Genomic DNA, 21,014 nt, shown 5'->3' with positions numbered 1-21,014 from the left:
TATAACAAGAACCTCCATGCTATTTACTCAGCAATGTATAATTGCTCCTTGAGTCTGCAGTCCGTGCCGTTCACTTTCAAGCCCATCAAACGTGAATTACTTCTTTTGATTCATTCTATTTAAATTTCTTTTACCTTAACTATAATAAGCCAGATTTTGGAAATACCTATAACAATTGAAACTTCACTGCATTAATAAGAAGTGTTTTTCTGTAACTAAGTCCATTACTGCCAGGTGACCGGGAGCTTATCCCATGCCTGGTTTGACTGATTCTTCCCAAGTCCCTACTCCCAGGCATTGCTAGAGGCTCACTCTTACTTGTGCTTAAAGTCAGCATGTCCTGAGGTTTGCTTGTGTAACTGCTTTTACAGTTATTACTCATCCCAGGTCTGTACCAACAAGATATATCTTAAGCTAAACTGTTTGGGGTTTTTTTTAACTTTAATTTTTGTTTAGAATTTTTTAGCAAACAGATAATTTCCGTAGACTCGCTTAGGGAAGTGTCCTGGTTTGAGGTAAAACAGGAGCAATTTTGTTCAGTAACTTTGCTTCTTAGCTAGGCCTCTTCTAACTACTGATATTAACAGCATATTGTGCAGACACTGTTCGCTCCCTCAGAGTGGTAAGACCTACGTTTATAGCTGATGCCCAGGCATGGTATGCAGAGAGGCTCCTGCTTACACTTATTGCTATAACAGCCAAGGGCAGCCAACTTTGTTACTTGCCCCATTGGAGGGCTGGAAGCAGAAAAGTGCAGTGGGGTCCCACCTGTGGGGAGGAGTGGACAGGACAGGTGACACAAAACTGACCAACAGGGTATTCCATCCCATCTGCCTCATGCTCAGTATAAAAGCTGAGGGATCAAAGGGTCAGCTCTCTTCCTTCAATGGCCGAGGAGGAGGACTCTGTCTGCTTGTCTGCCTTTGATCCCGATCCTGAATGCAGATCTGCAATCCAGTTCCCGTCCATCACTGAGTCCAGCCTGGGACTGCCCCAGTGCAAGCCGGTGTCATGACTGTCATCCTGGGAGCTTGATACGGTTTTGCATATATATTTCATTATTTCCTTTTATTTTATTATTAATATTTCATTGAAGTAGTTTAGTTCCTCCTAAACTGATAAGTGTCTTTTTCCTCCTCTGCCTCTCTCTTTGAAGAAGAGTAGAAGGGAACATCTGTCAGTCCCATCTGGGGTCCCCCAGGTCCACAGTAGCCGATTTGGCCTAAACCATGACAAACAGTTAACCTAGTAAAGCTGAGAAACTGGTAGGCGTACACACAGAAGGACAAAGAGCCTTAGCACAGTAGCACCTGCAACTGGGCTGTAAGTTTATGTTACCAAATATCCCAGCCATACGCGGGCCCACAGTCATAAACAGTGAAGATGCTTTCCTTCTGGGGCACACAGTAACAAGTGGCATTGCCATATCTTCAGTACAGGAAGAAGAATTACATGAAAAGATACTTAGGGCTTTTGCTCCCATCTTGCAATTCAGATCCAGAGTACCCAGATGATTTCTTACTGGACAAGGCAAAATCTCACAAAGCCAAGGCAAGGAGTATCTGCCCTGAGAGCCATCCAGAAGGGACCTGCAAAGCAACCCACCACAGCCAGGCCCTGTGGTGAAGGGTGGAGCAGTCCACGCTGCTGTTCACCCAGCCAGCTCTGACACATCCACCCATTCTCCACCACGGTACAACACCAGCAGTTGCCACAACAACCCTGGCAGCTCCATCACCTGCGCACTGAGCTTCCTTCTCTCTGTTGTTCTCCATACATAGTGGCAGGAGCGAGGCTTGTTTTAGTTTTAGAGGGGTGTCCTTTGTTTGCCAGCTGTTTTCAATCATGAATGTATTTGGTTGTGTGATCTCTGACTCCTTGGTCTCAGGCCAAGCCACTCTTGCGCACCAGGCTACTTGAACACCACAACCAAGTCGGAAAGGGAGGCTCTCTTAAGAAGGAGACACAGGCACAGAGATTGTGCAAACTGAGGGCAAATGAACCCTTGATACAAAACTGGCCTTGCTGGCAAGGCGTAATAATATTGTCCTGAAACACACACTGTGACAGCATTCATATTCCCATTTGTACTTGCTGCTGCTTTGGAAAATACTGTCGAAGGTCCTGAATGTGTGGCCTTCACAACTTAAAAAAACATGTGAAAACAACTGCTCCCATGGCAACATTGGCATTTTCAAAACAATAATAAAAGACTAAGACTAAATGCGATTATAATTTCTTATAAAGCACTTTTAGTTTGGATTGTTTTTTCTTCTGAAAAGAAACATCCGTAGGAGATCCAGTTTATAGATCCTTGGTCCTTGATTTCCACCAGCTGACCCACTAGCTAAAAGTGGTCCTTGTGCCGGCCCAGAGCAGTGACCACCCCAGCAGGGATGAACAGCGCTAGGTCCCATGCACAAGTGTAGCCAGCATTGTCCAACAAGGTTGCTCTTTCTTTTTTCCCTAAGCTTTCTGGGGAGCAAAGCTTAGTGGGGCACAGTTTGAGTGTTTTCAAAGATCAAGAGGGCCAAGTGCTTCACAAAACACTGTTGTCATGCTCGCTTCTTCCAAATAAAAATCACACCAAGGAGAGCTGATCTTCTGGTGCTCGTCTCTTATACGTGGGCTGAGTAGTTAGAGGAGACACACTGAAGTCAAGGAGATGGAAACAATATTCGCCTTGTCCTGAAAGAGTTCAGAGCAACACCTTCCATGTTGCAGAAGAGTGCCCCACGCTGTAACGCACCTAACACACCCAGACCTCCTCGAGTGTTTCTAGACTACCAAGAAAAAAGAGTCCTTTCTCATTTTCATGGTGTCTCAACTCAGTGCACTATCTATTAAGAACTAATAGGAGAGAACATCGCTTCTTCCGCATATTGTGCAAAATTGACTCTTAGCTTAAAAACCACACTGCACCAGACTAATGGCAGGCATCGTATCTCTGGTAGAGCTTTTCAGTCTGACAATGAAGAGGCCTCTGTCTTACAGGCTTTGAAATAGCCCATTACCATAGCCTCCCCATTGGTAAATTAAATATGAAAGCAGAGAAAGTAACTGGTATTCTCATGTACTTTACATTTCTCCTTGCTTGAACTACAGAAAACTCTTGACATTGTGACTGCTATTGTGAGCTGCTTTTTGGTCTAGCCTGCTGGCTAGTACTTGACAAGTGCTTTGCAATGATTATTTTATCTTTTGGTTTTGCTCTGTGGCCCCCAACTAAGTTTATATGAAAACTGAATCTTCCAGCAATTGTTACAAATTGTAACGCTGGCAAGTCTGAGAAACAGAAATCCCTTCATGAAGACACACAATAAGGACAATAGCAGCAGATGATACCTATAAGGCCTCCTGCCTACGCATAAACCCCAACAGGAGGGGATGGCTGCTATGGCAAATGCTATCATAACTTGGCCTTCCCATAATTCAGTCCCTCACCTCCTTGACTGGGTGCCTGTTGGTACCAGTTGTGCTTTGGTTCATGAAATGGAGATTTGTTCTGCAGAAGAAGCATCCACAGGGATGCTGAAAAGCTCTCAATAAAATGTCTCTGATCCATATTAATATCTATCGACCCGCTCAGGATTTATCTTAACAATCAAGAAGGTGAAGGCTGAAAGAATTACTCATGAGGTTATTCAACTCATGCATCTTCCAGCATGGCCATCCACTTTGTTCAGAACATTTCATTTCCAGATTATTCCTCCATGCAGCTTCTAGCGACCCCATATAAGACACCCAGGCACGCACTACACAAGGGGCACAGTCACCAGGTTTGGCAGCCTGCAGGGCTGGGTACAAGAAGCCCAAGTTCTCTCTTCTCCAAACAGAAGCAGAGCTTGAAAATGCAGGAGGTGTGCACAATTCATAAAATCCTGCCCCCCAAGCATATTTTAGCTTCTCAGTAACACTCACATTGATGGCCTTTCCAGGCCTTACACACAAAGAAGAAAAGCAAAAATTGCAGCCGTGTAAGCTGAAAAATATGCTACAGAACAGCAAATGCATAAAAACAGACTTCCGCGTATTTCTGGGGCATTGCTCTCACACCAATGGCAATGAGCCCGGGCAAACACATTTTGCAGAACCCATTTTGAAAGTAGCTGGTCACCATGACACTGTAACAAGGCTACTTACATGAATCAACCTACTGGGTTTCCCTCCACCCACCAAAGCTGCAAATGGTCGGTATTAACCAGATTCAGCTGCAGTAACTGATTTTGGAGGGTAAAATTTTGATCTGAGAATACCTGAGGCTTGCAGAAAGTGGTTATTTGCCCACCTAATACGATCTGGGATAAATGATATAACTTCCTCTATAGCAGGAAAATGTACATCTTCAGAAGGATGTAACTTTGCATGGGGTCAGAATACATGCCCTGAACACAGACTGTGGCTGATCCAGTATGTATTGCCCTGTGAATCAGAGAAAGTTTCTTGGGACACTACTTGTCCTATAATAGACCTTCAAAGCTTACAGAATACTAAAGGAACACTCTGGGTCTTTGCAAAATCACCAAAAGTAAATTACTTTCCTATAAAAAAGCACTACTAATAGCCCATGAAGGGGCAGGGTATCAGAGATCATCATTAAAATGTCAACATCTGACTCTAACCACTCCAGGGTTTTAAGATCCCGTCCTGGAAAAAAACCTGTCCTATTGCTGTGTCAGTAGGGTCTCATCAGCTTTCCACTTTTGCTGTCACTGTTTTAGGAGACTACAAAAAAGAGGCATAAAGAAGGAAGTTTGCTGCTATAACTTAATATTTCCATATCTGGCTACTGGACAAAATTTAAGGATGTTTGGATTAAAAGTAGCCTAAGATGACCCCAGAATCAGCATTCAAGAGATTTCTAAGAACTCTGTAAAGGAGGTCCTTCCAGCACTGTAAGGCCACAGTTCCCCTTCTACATTTAAGGGGGGAGGCGATAGTTAAGTATTTCTAGAGTCCTCTGGAGATTGATTTGTGGTTAAGCCTTTGCTACAATGATTTCCAACAGATATAGCATACATGAGAGAGCAGGAGCAAACACTACGCAAGCAACAAGCTGAAGCGTTGGTTTTGTCCCTAAATTAAAATTCTCAGAGTGGGAGACTTTTGACGCCTCTCCCAGCAATTCATACAGCTCTAGGAAAAGAACAGGATTTGTACCCCCCCTTTTTTTTTTTCTAAAAGCATCTTATTGCTACAGACAAAACGCAAATACAGAAACGTGGGGGAAGATTTCTTTCTTACCACCACCACTGGGGACCACTTCTGGCACCTGGCAACACTCAGAGCAACAGGAGAATCCCCATCTCCTCCCTCCAGGGAAGTACCACTGTTTATGTTTCAAGAGATTTGCTTTCTCATTTGCCTATAAGCAAAAAAGACATTCTTCAATGAATGAAGGTAAAAATATTTTGTTTAGAAGCAAAATACAATGCAAACAACATGCAGCTGCTAACCCAGGCCACAAATTCTTTAACTCAAACTCTTCTTATTAAATTACCCATCTTTCTCTTTTCTTTGGGGAAAAAACCTACTTCATCCTTCTTCCCATGTACTAATACTACACTCTGCTCCAGAGGTACCAACTACTATTGCTTTCAGAGGGTCTAACTGGCACATATCTATGAAATTGAAAGCAAGTGTTCTCAACTTATATTTAGTAGTGGAATTGCAGCTTCTATTCAGAACAGAGAAAGGCCTTGCATACTCAAGAACCAGCCTACTTTTCCTAGCTTTACTAATCAGCATAACAAAAGGTATTTCTTTTACCTACAAACCTTGTCTTGATAGAAGTCATTGAAAATGAAGCAGAAGTAATTATCCACTCTCAAAACACACACTTAATCCCTATATTTTATTAAGAGCTGTTTTTATGATCCTGAAGCAATTAAGTTAATCATTATTTAATTTTAGACTACTGAACTGGAGATTTACTTCAGACACAAGCTCACTTTCCACATAATTTAGTCTCAGTAATTAGAGATGTACTTTACCCAGAGGTGGCTTGTTTAAAGCGTGTTATCTAATTTCCCAAGCCTTATGCCATGGAAGTTTTGTGCAGAAATCTACAACCTGAACTTCAAAAAAAGAAAACCCCCAAAGAAACTAAGATTTACCAGACTGCAAACCTGTTTTTCCTTAAAAATAAAAAAAACTGAAGAAAAAAAAATTTTTCAAACATCTGCCCAACAAGCCAGATAAGTCACAAACGTTAATATAAAGCATTTCTTTAACCCACCGCTACCTTTAGCAAAGTTTAAAGCTTTAAGAAAAATTAATGCTCTTCTTGCAGAAATCACTTCATTTACAACTTATTTTAACCAGGATGTAAGGTCTACAGGAAGATGTATGTGCCTATTAGGATGCTCAGCAGGTATCTGCCACAGGATGTAACCAGTACTGAATTACTCAGACATTTAACAAAGACTTCTGTGACGGTGTTATTGGAGGAACAGAAATAAAGACCAGGCATGTAGGTTCATACCATATATATTTACCCTGGATATCACACCGTTCGAAAACTGCTCAATTTCTTTAGTCTAGAGAAAAGAAGATTGAGGGGGGATCTTATTAATACTTACAAATACTTAAAGGGAGGATGCCAGGGGGATGGGAGCAGTCTTTTTTCAGTGGTGCCCAGTGATAGGACGAGGGGTAATGGGCACAAGCTTGAACATAGGAAGTTCCATCTTAACATGAGGAGGAGCTTCTTTACTTTGAAGGTAGTGGAACACTGGAACAGGCTGCCCAGAGAGGTGGTGGAGTCTCCCACTCTGGAGACATTCAAAACCCGCCTGGACGCTGTCCTGTGCAACCTGCTGTAGGTGACCCTGCTCTGGCAGGGGGGTTGGTCTAGATGATCTCCAGAGGTCCCTTCCAACCCTGACCATTCTGTGATTCTGTGATTCTGTAATTCCAACCGACTTCAGACAAGTTTATGTAGACATGTTGTTGAAACCACACCATACCAGGAAATGCCAGTTAGCCGTTCAGCTAGCTACTACCCATCTAGCTCAGTGTTAGGTCTGTATACAGAGTTAATGGCATCACTAGCTGCCAGTCCATCTGGGCTGGCACATTGCTCAAGGCCAGTTTTATGTCAAAATACATTTGCTGTTTTTTGGAACAAAGGGTATCATCTTCCACCACTGCCATTAGAGAGAAGGAAAACAGATGACCAGGCAAGCATTTTAAAAATGTACACCACTTTTTGCAACTCTGTCTTCAAAATTGTCCAACAAAAACACCACACACAATTGCTCAACACTCAATTAAAAGTCAACTATATTCAAACTAATAGAGAACTACCTCCATAAATGCGGATGATGTAGATTCATTTCAAGACTTTAGTGCCAGTACTTTCATGATCCAGTTTGACTTGCCACATAGAAGAAGGCTACAGAACTCATCATGTAAGATTTCAGCAAAGGCTGACAAAGAGGAATAAGGATGTAAAGCTACAAAGAGATCAGGACACAACAGGTTTGCTGCAGGGAGTTTACTCAAAAGACATATAAGTCTCAGCTATCTGGATTTTCAACAAACATTACTTAATGCTTTTCCATGTGGTATCACATTAAACGTGCAAAGTTGGAGACCAGTGACAGACTGGAGAACAGTGACAGCAGTAGAGATCCTACCCAAAAGAGATTATGACAGACAGCATGGGAAGAAAAAGCTGGACAGACGCTGGAAGTTGCTAACAAAAACGCTGATCAAAACCCAACAATCAGTCTTCTGCTTCATTGTTAACTGATAAAAGGCTTGCATACAAAAAAGGTAATTCACAGAATTCACAGAATGGTCAGGGTTGGAAGGGACCTTTGGAGATCATCTAGTCCAACCCCCCTGCCAGAGCAGGGTAATTATGGCAGCCGATGACAAAGTTGGGAAGCAATTTGAACATGAAGGTGTATTGAGTAGTTATACAACATGCACCATGACCCTAAACACTGGAGACATAAGAGTGGGATGAATGTCACTAATATACAACGCACACTCACATATATAAAATAAACAAGCCCCAGCTAGACGCTGGAGGATGATCAGTGCCTGGAGCAGAAGGGCCTGGATGCACTAGCCCATCCCAGCACAAAATGGCTGTGAGTCACCGCTGAGACACATCTGTGAAAAATGCACATGCAATCCTGGGATGTATCCAGAAAAACGTTTCCAACAGAAATAGGAAGTACAGGGAAGTACACAAGAGGCACTGCTAAAATCCCATCTAGAATATTGCACAATAGAAGCTGCCCATGTTGAAAAAGGAGGCAACAGAAACACGGGAGGCTGAAGGAGGATATCCAGCACTGACAGCGTGCATGGAGACCAGCACGCACAGCAGAGGGATGTAGGGGGATTTACGGGGGATGCAGTTGCTCCCTGTAAGGCAGTAAAGATAACCACTAGGAAGGGAAGTAAATCATTTGAGCCAAAAAAGTCTGCTGATACCAGAACAAACAGGTATCAACTGGCCAGGAGTAAGTTTAGGCTGGAGCCTATCAGAAAACAGCAAAAATTTGGGAGAAGCTTTTGGTGACAATAAACATACATACTTAAGGAGGCCCTTGTTATGAGAAGGACATTATGACACGCTACCTGCCTTCTATACCTCCAACCATTTTTGTAGCTGTTCCATCTAAACATTCATTGAAGGGTCTATAAAACTATCACCAAAAGCAGCTGGTTCAGTTCTCAGTGTAGGTGGAGGAAGGTGGTACATGGAGTGTGAGTTACAGGGGGAAATACAATAAGAAGCTGATTTATTGGGGACACTGTAAATAGTTACGGTTATCTTCCTGCACACCTAAAAGGCAAACAAATATCCCCTAATTTAAAATAACAATGTTAACCATTTCGTTTACTCAAAAGTGGACGCATACAACTCTGTCTTCAGCATCATCTCACAAGAAGAACATTTCATTCATTTTTCTCTCTTATGTTTTTTGTTTCTCTCTTTTTTTTTTTTTTAGTTCAATCATTTACTAAAATTACTGAAACCATTTTCTGGTCAGTTTTCTTCTTCACCATAGGAAATATCAATATCTTTGAATCTTCTGATTATTTGCTTGACCCACAGCTCAGTCCATTCCCAAAAGACCATCTTCCATATAATAATATCCCAATGTTGACAGAGGAACGGCAGTAGCGGAAAAAAAACCACCACCACAAAACAAAACAAAAGCTTGATAATGTGATTTTAATCACAAGTTAACTTTCTCCCTAAATGGTAAAACTGGTTTCATGACAAACCTCTCTCAGTGTCTCATGGAATCACACCGATATTAACAGAATGGCTTCAGGAAATTACTTCCTGCCACCATCCTGCTACTGTGACCATCACCTCTTAGAAAGAGACCCCCTAAAAATTAAATGCTTCCCTAATAATAATTGGAAATGACTGACTCTGAAAGTGCTTTCAGAAAAAGAAGTCTTTGCTCATAGTAGGAAAAACTAGGAGAATGTCAATAAATTATGAAGGGTTTACAACAAATAATCAGAAGTGTTCCCCCCCCATAATGCATAACTGAACTGTGAACCTTCTTGCTATGGCTGTTAGAGGTGGCATAAGTAGACTGAAAAGAGAGGGACTGGAATTATTAATGAAATGGAAATTAGGAGGCTATGACAGAGCAAATACCAGTCATTGTGTTGACTGTAAATCCTTTTGTAAGGCATCCACTATAGGCCAGAATACTGACCTAGATGGACCAATAACAGACAGACACTCTCCCTTTTCAAGATGGAAATTAGACTTCTGCAGCAAACAAAGAATTTAATTTTCCATTGTGACTTGCAATCAAACCCTTCAGTTTTGAGCTTCTCTCCATAAAATGGGGAACAGGTAAGCAAGAATGAAATGGATGAATTTATCTGTGGCCTCATAACTCCACAAAGTTCTCCGTTCACTCATCGAGAGAGAGTTTGAGCACCAGCAGAAGATCAGTTACACCTAAACCTGCCCATTGCCTCCTGTGGAGCCAGGGCTCTGATAGATAAGCATCCTCCGGCAGGTTCAGCTGTGGCAGCCTAAAACATTACTGCCCCCTCTTGTCCATCCCAGCCTTCTGCTATGGACCACTGCTTCATAGCTGGAGCACCTTCATAGCCTTCACAACTCAATGTGTTAGCTTAAACACTTGATGAAGGACTGGTTGGTTCTTTTTTTTTTTTTTTTAAGGCAGCAAACTTCACCAGAATTTTCCAGCTGTGAACTGCTGGGGCTAAAGCACCTGCAGGTGGTCCATCTGCAGTGCCAACAGTGGGTAACATCTCAGGGAGCAAGCAAGGTCCAAGATCATTGCAGCAAGATTTGCTAGACAAAGGATCCAAGTTGAAGAGGTTAAATTATTCTCAGTTAAAGAGGCTATAATTCTTCTGATACTTGAGACCCAAAACAGGCTAAGTGCTCAGCAAGTTAACTCAGATGTTTGTATAGCACTATTGTGCTTAGTTGGAAAGCTTTCGTCTCACTCCTAGATTCAAATGTGACATACAGGAAAGGAAACCATGGCCATATGAAATGACGTAAGCTGAGAAAGCCACAGCTGCCCTCAACAACTAGGGCAGAACATCTTTGAACCAAGGAAAGTGTGCCCTGTCCTGGGAAATGTTATCCCAGTTACAGTCCAGACAGGATTACTCCAAAGAAATCTAATAATTTATCTGCAATTTTTTAGAATCTAGTTACCTCTGAGGTTTTGCCATGACTTAGCCCTGATTAAAAGCCTAAATGAAAAAAACAGCATAAAAGAATAAGTGTAAGAGGGGAATTTGAGTGTGCTCAGGCAACGTTTCTGTATTTCCTTGTGTTTGGGAGTGCTTGGGTTTTAGCTGGGTTTATTAATGACATCTAAATTGTGGATAAATCTTGAACGTTGATGCAAGCTCATCCATGCTTTATAAAAGAATTGCCTAAACTGACTCCTGGGAAGAAGATGACTCTGAGAAGGGACCTAAATTATTTTCCCAAATCATAGAATCATAGAATGGTTAGAGTTGGAAGAGACCTTAAAGATCATCGAGTTCCAAACCCCCCGCCATAGGCGGAGACACCTCCCACTAGACCAGGTTGCTCAAAGCCCCATCCAGCCTGGCCTTGAATACTTTCAGGGATGGGGCATCCACAACTTCTCTGGGCAACCTGTTCCATTGTCTCACTACCCTCACAGGAAAGACTTTCTTCCTAATATCTAATCGAATCTACCTTGTTTCAGTTTAAAAGCATATCCCTCATCCTACCACTCCTGCTAAAGAGTCACTCCCCATCTTTCCCGTAGGCCCCCTTTAGGTACTGGAAGGCTGTTATAAGGTCTCCCCACAGTCTTCTCTTCTCCAGGCTGAACAACCCCAACTCTCTCAGCCTATCTTCACAGGAGAGGTGCTCCAGCCCTCTGATCATTTTTGTAGCCCTCCTCTGGACTGGCCCCAACAGGTCCCTGTCCTTCTTATGTTGGGGGCTCCAGAGCTGGATGCAGTACTCCAGGTGGGGTCTCATGAGAGCAGAGCAGAGGGGCCCAATCACCTCCCTCGACCTACTGGCCACACTTCTTTTGATGCAGCCCAGGATGCGGTTGACTTTCTGGGCTGCGATCGCACATTGCTGGCTCATGTTGAGCTTCTCATCAACCAACAACCCCAAGTCCTTCTCCTCAGGGCTGTCCTCAATCCATTCTCCACCCAGCCTGTATTTGTGCTTGGGATTGCCCTGACCCACATACAGGACCTTGCACTTGGCCTTGTTGAACTTCATCAGGTTTGCACAGGCCCACCTCTCCAGCCTGTCCAGGTCCCTCTGGATGGCATCCCTTTCCTCCAGTTTGTCAACTGCTCCACACAGCTTGGTGTCGTCAACAAAGATGTTAAATAGTACTGGTCCCAGTATCGACCCCTGAGAAACACCATTTGTCACTCCTCGCCACTTGGACATCAAGCTGTTGACTGCAACTCTTTGAGTGCGGCCATCCAGCCATTTCCTTATCCACCAAGTCGTCCACCTGTCAAATCCATGTCTCTCCAATTTAGAGACAAGGATGTTGTGTCAGACAGTACCAAATGCCTTGCACAAGTCCAGCTATTAATTGTAAACATCTTTTTTCCTACCGCAATACATAACTTAAGTCTGTCATGTTCAGAGTAATTCCAGTGATTTTTTTTTTCTTTCAAACACTGGAATATTCTTTTGCTTAGAATACGCCCAATATAGTAAATGCTTATGGCAGTAGCAGACACAGTTCTGCCTAACACAGAGCTACGTAAAGGACTGCCTTCACAGAAACAAGGATAGTTAGGTGCTGTATTCAGCACCTAAGTACTAGAGAGAGACCTGCTGAGGAGTGAGCATGGAAAACATATACAGGAATGATCTGCAGGGTAAGGGATAAGCTTCATTTCCTAATTTCCCTCCTTCTTTCACTGATCAAGTCTTAACAGAAAACCAAAACAGTTGCAAACACCCTCCACTGATTTCCTCTGGCTGACCTTCATAACTGCACGTTCCTTTCCCTACGGTGGTCCTCTGCCACCTTCATTTTATGCTCTGCCCCAAACCCTGAGGCTGAGTGTTGCCACACTGCACTCTAGGGGAAGCCTCCATTGTGCAGCTGGGGCTGCGTAAGCTTTTCTGCCATTGCTCTGATGTTTTCTTTGGTGTGCAATAGATTTATAGATAGCTTTTAGAGCTGTAGGTCTTTAAACAGCCTTCAGTCAGGAAAAGAAAACAATCCCAAAACAATTCTTCATAGTTACCCACTAGCAAGAAGCAATTGATTGTTATCTTCCATGCTCTGATCTTCCACAAGCATACTGTCCAGGTACTCCAAATTAATCATTTTCTTAGGAATTCACAGATAAAGTTAATAGGAAGAAGTTACCTCATGAGATATGAAAACAGCAGCAAGTCTTTGGCAGAAGTACCTTTCCTTCACCAGCCTCAAATCTGTAAGGTTCCAAAACGAAAACTTGTAGGTGAAGCGTTGGTCACATCAGCATTAAAATTCCCAGCAACCTGTACATGCCCAGCACACCAGACTCACGTCATCTCCTTGAGCTCACACACCCCTTCCCTGTCCACATTAAGTTCCTTTTAGCAAGAGACTGCCACCAGGGTCATGAGTCAAGCAGGCTTGGCTAAAAATATTCTCCAACACTGTCCTTCATCTGCCTGGCTGTTGTCCACCTCATCCTCTGCCTTGATGCTGGACACTGTTCAAGCTTCCACGTTGTTCACGAAGCACCTACTGCTACCAGTGCTAGCACCAGCAAACCCCAGGAGACAGCCACATCCTAGCATGGGGCACAAACCTGCATGGCAGGTATTTGTAGCTGAGGGATCCTCCTCCTCGGTAGTTATTTTACTGTCCCTGGTTAGACTAAACTAACTACACGTATTTCTGTTTATTCATTATTCATAATTCAAATACAAGTGAAATTAAAAGGATATAGAACAACAATCTAGTTAAGAACTTTAATGAATGTGAATAGCATTTTAGAAATAAAGTCTGTTATAAACCACTTGAACTAATTAAAAGTTTACTCCCTGCCCAAAACCCTTAGCATCCTGCATTAAGAAAATAAAAGCCTTTTAAAGAAAGCTTTCAAATTCTGAACAGCTGCAGGTAAGATCTGAACAGGCAACAGTGAAACTAGCCGCATTTGCTATCATATCTCATTCACTAGCACAAACAAGGAAAGCACAGTTAAACACACCCATATCCCAAGAAAAAAATATTTTCTTTGTAATGAGTGAAGCCATTTCGCAGTGAACAAAGTGATAATTTTGGATGCATCAGCTCTTCAGGATCGCTAAAAAATTATAGATATGCATACTCATACTACAGATATGCTTACTCATGCTATAGATATGCATACTCCTTTCCAAGGAATAGTAGCTAACAATAAAATAAGAAAGAAACAAAAAAACCCCCAATCTTCAACAGAACTAACAGCTGAGGCAGAGAAGGCCTAGCTATCTTCTCCAGGAGAACCTGTGCACAGGACCTTTTAACTAATATCTTTTTTCCCTTGTTTACACAAGAAAAGTTTTTTAATACCATCTTAATAGCATTTTTAATTACTCAGAAGTAATAGTTTTCCAGAAGCCTGATGAAGCTTGAGCTAACTGTAATCTAAAATAACAATGTAATTCCTAAGAGGATGCATTATCTTTACATTGTCCTAGCTTGGTCTTGGTCAAACAGAGCAAGAGAGTAAATTGCTATGTTAGAGGTTAAAAGAAGAGAAAAAAACCCAAGTCGAACAGAAGAGCATGCAGCTGAGTAGACAGAAAATACTTGTGATCAAAGGGTGACACAGCATGGGTGTTTTATTAATCTTGCAGGAGTCCAGCCAATGACCCTGCCAAGAGGTTGTCCACGCTCCTCCCCACGACTGGGGCAGCTCCACCTGTAACAGGCGGAGAAAACCTCACCAGACCGATCTCGCTCACGCCAGCCCCGGAGCTGGCACGGGGGCAGCAGGGCCCCAGCTCACCCCTGGCCACCCTGACTGAAGCAGGTGCCAGCTATTTTTATGTCTAAACTGCTATTTACATCTGACCTGTTATTAAAGTTCAAAGGGAGAAGCCGTCGCAGCAACAGCACCAGGAAGGCAAAGTGATGTGCTCCCAGCTCACCAAGTGAAGGGGAGGCTAAGCTGAGAGGGGGCATGTGGTCATGGCCCTGAAACGCCCAGTGGGCTGCAGGAACGGTCTGGAGGAACGGTCTGCTCTGCCTGCCGTGAACCGGCAGCTGCCTGATGCTGCACAACTTGTGAGATGGCAAAAATCCCTGACCCCTTCCTCCCCATGCATCCCACAACCCATTCCTGGCAGCACCAGACTGGGTAGCACACATTTGCTTGGGCGGATATCAATGTTTCTAGGTACCAAAATGTGTGTGTAGTTTGTAAATAATGGAGTGTGGCACCAAATTATTAAATTTTGAAGGTCTGCATGACAGGACACTGAAGTAATAGGTGAATCTTAAACTGATTTAAAAGTTTTAACTGGTTCACCAATTCATTCCTGCAACACAGATCTCAAAGGACTATTCAGAATGTAATGAAATGGCCAACTATGCGCAAGGCATCGTGTCCACAGCAGATCATCTGCAAATTGATAATTACTTCAAAATCCATTTCAAGTAAATCATTCTCCTGCTACAAAAATCTCAGCTTCTAAGATCTTTTCGAAGATTATTCATTCCTTCATCTCACACTTAAAAGGATGCCAGAATTACTATATCCTGGACTGCAACTGAAGCCATTCAGTGCAAGCAGCTTTCCTAACAAGGGACCATCTTCTCAGTGAGTTGCATTATATATCTCTATCTTAGGGTCTGATTGAGGTATTTAGTATCTTCTTTTTTTTTTTTTTTTTTCCATAAATGCAAGAGCTGAGCAGTCTTCTAATCTCTGAAACTGCAAATGCCCAGCTTCTACAGCTGCAGTAATTAAACCAACTTCTCATGCCATTACCCACATCAAGTCTCTTCCTCAGCATCTGCTCTATTCCCACACTGCACTCTTAAATCAAACCAAGATAAGCTATTTTCTAAGATCAGCTGACTTGTCTCTCCCTCGAAATCACTGCAGCCAAAATGATTCTGAACAGATATGGAGCATCTTGCTAAATATCTAAAAGGTCTCTTTTAAAGAAAAAAAAAAATAGACGTCAGTGCAAGCAGATATTTTTAGCACCTGAGTTGTTCTATATTTATTCCTTTATGTCTATCTAAAAAAAAAAGCACGATCTCTGATGAAGCATTACCAGAAAATATATTCTACTGCAAAGTCTGCTTTACGAATCTTAGCTACATGAGCACTGTAAGAAGTACATCACGCCACCCATTCAACCAACCATACAAGCCTAGAGGTTAGGAGTGTACACAGAATAATGTTTCCTGAGTTTCAAAGAGGTGCTTAAAAAACCAAAGAAATAGACCAACCCAAAAAGCAAACTCCTTAGCATAATCTTTTTGCCATTCTGCCTAGATGCAATGCTTCAGCCTCATGCTAAAAACTGCGACCTTGATTTCTAATTGTCTAACCCCCAAAAAAACTCAAGACACCTTGTGGGTTAGCCATTAAAAAACAAAACAAACCCACCACCCCGAACTCCAGGACACACCATAAACAAAAAAACATTCAACAAAACCCCCACTAGCAACAGCAGCAGCTCAGGTCACATAAATACTCAGGCAATAAAACACTACTTATCTCTTCCTTATTCTCTTTCCTTATAGCTGTCACCTTGACCTGAAGACTCCTGCCCCATTACCTCCAGTGTGTTTACCCTAATAATCTTGTGCCTCTGATCTTACGCAAATTATCTGAAGATTTATTTTCAAGGACAGGATACAGATTATCAAAGGTGCGGGTTATTTGTATAGGAAGAGATACATCAGATAGTTAGGAAAAGCAGAACTGTGTCAAGGAAGCTTCTCCTAGTTGGAGTAAACTTTCATTAAAAAAGAATGAAAATCAAGTATTTTAAGAGAGGGTCTTACATCCACAAAAACTAGAAGATAACTTGTATTTTGAAGCTAGCAGTATTTGAATTTCCTGCTTTAGAAAGATAACTGTTACCTACCCACAGTTATTTTAGATTTTTGAGTTACACTAGCTCTCTTATGGACATCAAACCAGGAAGAGGGGGAGCGTGTGGGAAGATACTGGTAAAATACTTACCTCTGTATATAAACTTGAAACTTCTCTCTCCTCTGACCTTGAAGGACTCAGTCTTCCTTGCAGATACTCCCCCTACCTACAAGACAGACATGTCTCATCACCAGCCATACCCTCCAAGTATTCTTTTAACTGGCATTACCTACACATTGACAGCTCTCTGATCTCAGGGTAAACAACAGACATTTGAGGGACTCCAGAGTACAAAACTATACCAGAAACATCTCAGCGCATGCACTGGTATCAAATCAGTAAGTTTGGTCAGTGGCAGGTTACTACTCCTTTCAGACACTGCAAATCACTTTTGTCTGCAACTTGCCACAAGGCACAAGAATGGATTTTTCCAAAATAGTAGGCCTTCCAAGTTAAAAATATATGTGCCTCAATTACCTCAATCTCAGACTGACCCTTGTATATTTGTCTTTAAAGACCTTGCACTGCATCACTATTGCATTATGGAAGGCAGCAAGACTTCAGGTTCATTTTACGCAATTTTAAAACAAGCTGCTCTGAAGGCTTTCAGCTGAGCAAACCCATCTAACTGGCATACTCAGTTTTGAACTATTTTTCTACGGATTCAAACGCTTCCCATCCACCTGTGATTTCATTTTAGTCTTCTGTAGAAAACTAAAGACAAGGAAACAATTCAAAAATCCTCTCCTCGTAGCTGGACAAAATTCAGAAAAAAAAAAAAAAGGAAATTCCCTCAATTGTTGCCAGCTCCTCCCCTACTACCAAAAAGTACTTTATCACGGAATCACGTAATTTCCAGAGTTGGAAGGGATCTCTAGAGATCACCTAGTCCAACTTCCCTGCTAAAGCAGGATTGCCCAGAGCACATTACTCAGGACTGCACCCAGGCGGGTTTTGAAAATCTCCAGAGAAGGGGACTCCACAACCTCCCTGGGCAGCCTGTGCCAGTGCTCTGTCACCTGAACCGTAAAGAAGTTTTTCCATGTATTTGAACAGAACTTCCTATGTTCCAACTTGTGCCCGTTGCCCCTCGTCCTGTATCCTTTATCATTGTAAAGTGCCCCAAAGCAACGCAACAGAAACATCCAAAACCTTAGAAAGACAGAAACCAAATGATGCATATCCTCTCTGTTTATTAAAAACAAACCAAAAAATACATACTCTAACCAAAATAAAGTTAGGGTTTGCTTAACAGAAGTACATCTGTGGGAGAAGAGACAGCATAACCAATGTATTCTCATTTCCTGGACTAAAAGCCATTCAGCTGACAGGACCATTTATTTTTTTTTTTTAAGACAATTTGTCTACCTTTTGTGAATTGGATAATCCCTTTTTAAAAACGGATTAAATTCTAGAATAAGCATGTCAAGAAAAGTAATCGGGTGACAAACTGACCACATATAACCTATGCATGCAAAGAGCAATATGCAGCTAGGTATAACCCATTTGTAACTACAGACACAGAGCTGCTCACATACCCTTCTCAGCACTAGAACTGTCTGATGTGCTTCTCTGAGCAGACCCACGCAGACACCCAGCAGATGTGAGCTGGTTCCTTAACATGGGCCACAAACACAAGACTCACAAGGACACATCCAAACAAACAACTTGGAAGGTCACTCCCAGAACAGCCATGCTTCAATCAAGAGCACACAAACTACAAAACAAAAATAGCTTCTTTCAGAGGAATTAAGACTGCAACAAGACCTCCAGCACCTGCCCCTATTAAGAGAAGCCAGAAAAAGCAACAAGTGAAGTCCAGCAAGAACACCACTAAGCCCTACCCATAGCCAGCACCAAAGGCACCAGGGAAGCCACAGTCTCCATTGATCTATGTATTAATCCACAGCTCTGGGCTGCTTTTGAAAGGAATGCCCTATTGCTTCTGCAACTTGGACCGCAGAATGATTCTGGACCACAAGCCAGATTCCCTTTGAGTGAAACCAAATCTGAAGATCCACCTAGACCGTGACTCTAAACCCCGCCAGTGACACAAGCTGGGGCCAGGGTCATCACACAGGAGATACTGTAAGACAGCACAGTCTCTATGCTTCTCGTTCCCAGATGCTGCATGTAACTCCTATGAGGGAGTATCAACGTTCAGGGAATGGACACTTCCCTTTGTCCATTCTCCCCCATGGCCAACACCAGCAATCTCCTACATTAACACCTCTGATTCTAACCCAGGTAAGAGCACTGCTTTTCTATACCAGTTGCTAGGGAAGAAGGATGTGTGCGTATGAGCCTTCACGCTGAATTACAGCACACTGCTCCTGGGCCTGCAGAGAGCCCAGCAGTCTGACTGGGATGGCTGTCACGCCTTTAAAAGCGATTCCACAAGGGCAGAAGATTGTTGTTGCTCACAGCGTGGCAAGGAGTTAAACTAGAAAGCATCCCTCCACTCCTTAACCTGTACAACAGCCTTGCTCAGTCCCACTGACCAAGCACGCCTGCAGACAGCGTATTCTGCTGACACAACCCACAAAGGCCCTGACTAGGACCCCCTCCTTCTCTGGTGTAGTGGCACAACCCCAAAGCACACAAGCCTAGGTCACCCCTTGATGCAGGCAGGCTGTTGTGTGGCAGAGAGCAGATTCACAATAGTTACTGACAGGATGCCCTTAAAGGCCACTAGATATTCCCACCTACCTCTCCCTTCAGTGCAGGCCAGCAAAAAAAACCCAACAAAACCAACCCTAAGGGATCAACCATTTTTCGGGGAGCCCTTTTCATTCCTTTTTGCTCTCTGCCTCTCCCCTTCCCCCTGCGCTCCCCATGCTTCTCTGCCTTCCCCTGCTGCAAATTTGAGGAGGTCACAGGACAGATTCCTGCGCTACAGCACTGGCCATAGCAAAAAGGTAATTACCATGCATGGTAGTATATTCTATTCAGAGCTCAACTTCACCTGTCCCTTACAGGAGGATCTCCACCTCCTCCTGCTGATCCCACTATGCTGCAGAAATCTGTCTTTACAAATCTGGGGAAACTAGTCAGAGTCCTGCATGATATCGATACAGCAAGGACCAAACAGGTTTTTTCTCTCCTCCATAAGGTCCTCTGAGGTAGAGGAGGTCTCAGAGGCAAAGACAGCCCCTATTCATCAAACCCAGGCATCTTATTCCAAAGTTTCTGCAGGCAGGGGGGCAATGTACACAGTGGCAGGCCAGCCCACTGCAGCACTGGTAGTCTGAGAGGGTACTTAAGAGGTGAGGAGAGAAGAGAGGAGGCACAAGGGTGAGCTGGCACAAGGGTTTTGGTTCAGCTCAATGCCAGATGGGCAGAGCCCGGTGAGGTGGCAGCTCAAACAAACCTGGACACAAGGAAGCCCCAAAGTGTTGGAGGCCCAGCAAAAATGCTGTCAAGGCTAATCAAAAGGGACAAAAAGGGATGATTGATTTCAGTGCCACCAGGAACAGAGTGCACACACATGTGCACACACAGGCATGCAAACATGGGGAGAGCGGGTTTAGCAGATCCAGAGTAGCATCATCTCTTGCTTTTTATTCAGCACAGGCATGTTCACACAATGATAAGTCATGGCACGTAGTTTTGTTCCCCCATTCCACTTTGCCTGCTCCCAGCCACTGCTCACGGTGGTCTTCCTCTGTGATAACTGTCCTTGATAAGTGTCAAGCTGGGTGCTCCAGCTTTTTGAAGCAGATGTGGTAGGCGGAAATTACAGCCTCAGAAAAGGTTCACCCACATGCTCAGTGTCCACAGCAGCCACCTGCAATCCAGAGGGCACTGGAAATACTCATGTCTCACCTTTTGTGCAGGTAGAACCAGGCAGCATGTTCTGCCTCAGTAACCCAAAACATGAGGCCATGTCCCGGAAATACCCTTCCACAGTCCAAAGCTGGCAGGACTGCCAAAGGGCTGCCCCCACTGTTTACCTAACGGTGGTCCTGTGCCAGGCACCAGGCTGGAATTAATACTGCTCACACTGCTTGGGCAAAGGCCCAGGTTATCTTGCTGATAACTCCCACTACGTGGAGGTAAAAGGTTTGGAAGATAGCCTTGGGAACCTTGATTATAACTACACCCAGACCGGAACTGCTCACCCCACATCAGCTCACCACTAGTAGTAGGAACTGAGGGTCACGAGACTTTACAGATGGCAGTCACTCTTTTGCGCAAGGTCTGGGCTGCTAAAATTTCATTCGGTGACACCAGAGATGCTGTACCATCTGATGGCAGAAGGCCTTGACTGTGCCTCTTCGCACACAAAAGCTCTGTGCCCACTGCTGGTTGTTTCATGTGTCCAGATCAATGGCATCCTACCAGACAAAGCACCTCCACCAGGGCCAGAGAAAAAGCAGCTGCAAAACTTCAGAGAGAGCTCTTACTTCTGCCTTCTT

The 21,014-nt window shown here is 43.4% G+C and overlaps 1 protein-coding gene across 1 annotated transcript in view; it reads right to left on the bottom strand.

The window, feature by feature from the left end:
* Window positions 1-5,365, bottom strand: part of AGPAT3 (1-acylglycerol-3-phosphate O-acyltransferase 3) — a 48,932-nt gene extending 43,567 nt beyond the window's left edge. The window contains exon 1 of the mRNA XM_009891357.1: window positions 5,245-5,365. The gene's annotated coding sequence lies outside the window, so the exon portion shown is untranslated. The remainder of the gene's footprint in view (window positions 1-5,244) is intronic.
* Between the last annotated feature and the right edge of the window lie 15,649 nt (window positions 5,366-21,014).

This window comes from Charadrius vociferus, unplaced genomic scaffold, assembly GCF_000708025.1.
Source record: "Charadrius vociferus isolate BGI_N301 unplaced genomic scaffold, ASM70802v2 scaffold298, whole genome shotgun sequence".
Classification (NCBI taxonomy): domain Eukaryota; kingdom Metazoa; phylum Chordata; class Aves; order Charadriiformes; family Charadriidae; genus Charadrius; species Charadrius vociferus.
This window is presented reverse-complemented; position numbering and strand designations above follow the sequence as displayed.